The sequence below is a fragment of the Pieris brassicae genome, unplaced genomic scaffold, assembly GCF_905147105.1.
Source record: "Pieris brassicae unplaced genomic scaffold, ilPieBrab1.1, whole genome shotgun sequence".
Lineage (NCBI taxonomy): Eukaryota > Metazoa > Arthropoda > Insecta > Lepidoptera > Pieridae > Pieris > Pieris brassicae.
In genome coordinates this window covers 15,001-18,495 of record NW_025575903.1, presented here as the reverse complement: position 1 = coordinate 18,495, position 3,495 = coordinate 15,001, and the positions used below count along the sequence as shown (strand labels likewise).

Sequence of the window (3,495 nt, the reverse complement as noted above, 5' to 3'; positions counted from 1 at the left end):
ATTAATAAATATAATTGTTTTTTTTGTTTTTTCTTTTCTTCAAATAAACCCACATTGCCATTTCTCTGAGCGTGTGCTGCGAGCTTCAACGAGAAACATTCGGCGCGAAACTGTCGAGCGGCCGGCCGTCGCGCGCCGCACCTGTACGAGAAACATTTTCCTCTGACGTTGCATCGGAATAATTATTATAATTCATTATTATACATACATACATACATACATACATACATACATACATATTATTAATAAATATAATTGTTTTTTTTGTTTTTTCTTTTCTTCAAATAAACCCACATTGCCATTTCTCTGAGCGTGTGCTGCGAGCTTCAACGAGAAACATATCTATCAATACAAATGTCTATGCAAAAAAAAGAAAACAAACAAAATCATATCAGTCAATAAAATAAATAATAATATTTTTTTACTACTACTACTAGTACTACTACGTGCTACTACTGCACGCCAATACACATACATAATAAAATGAAAAATCGTCTCTCTCTCGCTCGCTCTACGAGAAACATTCGACGTCCGCTCCAATGCCGACGCGGACTATTGCTCTCGGTATAGATGTGGAGCGAAACAGTCGTGCGCACAGCGTCGACTCGTTCTCGTTGCCGCGCGTCGTTCGTCTCAAATAGACACGAACGACGGACGAGAGAGAATAGAATGTGTTCTTGTTTTTGTGTTTGTGCGAAGTGTGAGAATATTATATACATATATTCGCGCATGGATGATATAGATATGGGTATGGATTTTCGGAGGAAATTATATCAAATTCGTATTTCGAATGCGAGACCGCCGAGATCTTTCCCAGCTCTCTCTCTCTCTGTGTGTGTGGTGTATAGTACATTTTATATATCTCTCTTGTGTCAACACAAAATAACAAAGAATATACATACTACTCCTCCTCATATTTTATATAATATAATATAAAATTATATTATAGCACCGCGTTCGCAGACCGTATGGTGATGTTACCAATCGACCAAGATTTGGGACCGTCTCCCCCGGTGTTATCTGTGATGTTAAAAGAATACGCTTCTAGGCACACCTCAACGCAGGGCGCCTAGCGTGTTCGACACGTGCGCGGTCGCCACGGCGACCGTATATGGAAAGAATGTATAAAAGAGGACGCACACGCGCCCATCGTCGAAACGGTGTGCGCAGCGTCGTGTTGGAATTTATCCCTCAAGCTCCGGGCGTTGATCGTATCTAGTGCGAATCATGCGTGTGTGTGCGCATGTAATTGCCAGCCGAGTTTTAATATGTTTACAATAACGTATTGAATAAAAATTGAGAAGTTGCGTTTAGATGAATGTTCAATTTTCAAATTGTCACAACATCGATTCCCGCCCGCGGGGTCGTGTTCGTTGCAGTTTTATGTCCCTCACAGTGGTCGAGCATCGTTGTACATCACCTCGTTGCGAGATCGTGACGGGACGGCCGCTCGTAGACCGGTCAAAGTTAGTCTATCGATATGAAGCGCGAACGTCGCGTCGCGTGCAAATTCGACGCGTTACGTTCACGCGTGTCGAGAAGGCGCGCGCGCAAGCGCGCGCCCCTCGACGCCGCCGAGCCAGCGGCTCGCCGAAGCCGCGTGACCGCGGTGTAGGCGTGTCGTTTGCGTAAGCAGCTCCCTGGTTGATCCTGCCAGTAGTTATATGCTTGTCTCAAAGATTAAGCCATGCATGTCTCAGTGCAAGCCGTATTAAGGCGATACCGCGAATGGCTCAATATATCAGTTTTGGTTCCTTAGATCTTACTCAGTTACTTGGATAACTGTGGTAATTCTAGAGCTAATACATGCAATCAGAACTCTGACCAGTGATGGGATGAGTGCTTTTATTAGATCAAAACCAATCGGCGGAGGGCCATGCGTCCGAAGTCGTTAATTTTGATGAATCTGGATAACTTTTGCCGATCGCACGGTCCAGTACCGGCGACGCATCTTTCAAATGTCTGCCTTATCAACTTTCGATGGTAGTTTCTGCGACTACCATGGTTGTCACGGGTAACGGGGAATCAGGGTTCGATTCCGGAGAGGGAGCCTGAGAAACGGCTACCACATCCAAGGAAGGCAGCAGGCGCGCAAATTACCCACTCCCGGCACGGGGAGGTAGTGACGAAAAATAACGATACGGGACTCTTACGAGGCCTCGTAATCGGAATGAGTACACTTTAAATATTTTAACGAGGAACAATTGGAGGGCAAGTCTGGTGCCAGCAGCCGCGGTAATTCCAGCTCCAATAGCGTATACTAAAATTGTTGCGGTTAAAAAGCTCGTAGTTGCATTTGTGCGCCGCGCTGTCGGTGCACCGCATCCGCGGTGATACTGACACGTCTGCGGAGCATATCGTCGGTGAGCCGGCGGTAAAACGCCGGTTCAATATCAAAATCCTATCGCGGTGCTCTTCGGTGAGTGTCGAGGTGGGCCGACAATTTTACTTTGAACAAATTAGAGTGCTCAAAGCGGGCTCAAAATGCCGCTTGAATATTTCGTGCATGGAATAATAGAATATGATCTCGGTTCTATTTTGTTGGTTTTCAGAACTCCGAGGTAATGATTAATAGGGATAACTGGGGGCATTCGTATTGCGACGTTAGAGGTGAAATTCTTGGATCGTCGCAAGACGAACATCAGCGAAAGCATTTGCCAAAGGTGTTTTCATCAATCAAGAACGAAAGTTAGAGGTTCGAAGGCGATTAGATACCGCCCTAGTTCTAACCGTAAATATGTCATCTAGCGATCCGCCGACGTTACTACAATGGCTCGGCGGGCAGCTTCCGGGAAACCAAAGATTTTGGACTCCGGGGGGAGTATGGTTGCAAAGCTGAAACTTAAAGGAATTGACGGAAGGGCACCACCAGGAGTGGAGCCTGCGGCTTAATTTGACTCAACACGGGAAATCTCACCAGGCCCGGACACCGGAAGGATTGACAGATTAACAGCTCTTTCTTGATTCGGTGGGTGGTGGTGCATGGCCGTTCTTAGTTGGTGGAGCGATTTGTCTGGTTAATTCCGGTAACGAACGAGACTCTAGCCTGCTAAATAGGCGTCGTCATTCAAGGTGTGCGCGACTCTCGGGGAGCGCAACTCACTGGCGACGTATTAAAATTCTTCTTAGAGGGACCGGCGGCTTCGAGCCGCACGAGATTGAGCAATAACAGGTCTGTGATGCCCTTAGATGTCCTGGGCCGCACGCGCGCTACACTGAAGGAATCAACATGTTCTCCCTGGCCTAGAGGCCCGGGCAACCCGTTGAAACTCCTTCGTGCTGGGGATTGGGGTTTGCAATTATCCCCCATAAACGAGGAATTCCTAGTAAGCGCGAGTCATAAGCTCGCGTTGATTACGTCCCTGCCCTTTGTACACACCGCCCGTCGCTACTACCGATTGAATGATTTAGTGAGGTCTTCGGACCGACACGCGGTGGCCTCACGGCCGTCGGCGTTGCTGGGAAGTTGACCAAACTTGATCATTTAGAGGAAGT

General features: G+C 47.1%; 1 non-coding gene across 1 annotated transcript in view; it reads left to right on the top strand.

The window, feature by feature from the left end:
* The first annotated feature begins 1,637 nt into the window (after positions 1 to 1,637).
* Positions 1,638 to 3,495, top strand: part of LOC123719174 — a 1,906-nt gene continuing 48 nt past the window's right edge. The window contains exon 1 of the ribosomal RNA XR_006755243.1: positions 1,638 to 3,495. This exon is cut by the window's right edge and continues 48 nt beyond it. This is a non-coding gene — a ribosomal RNA (small subunit ribosomal RNA).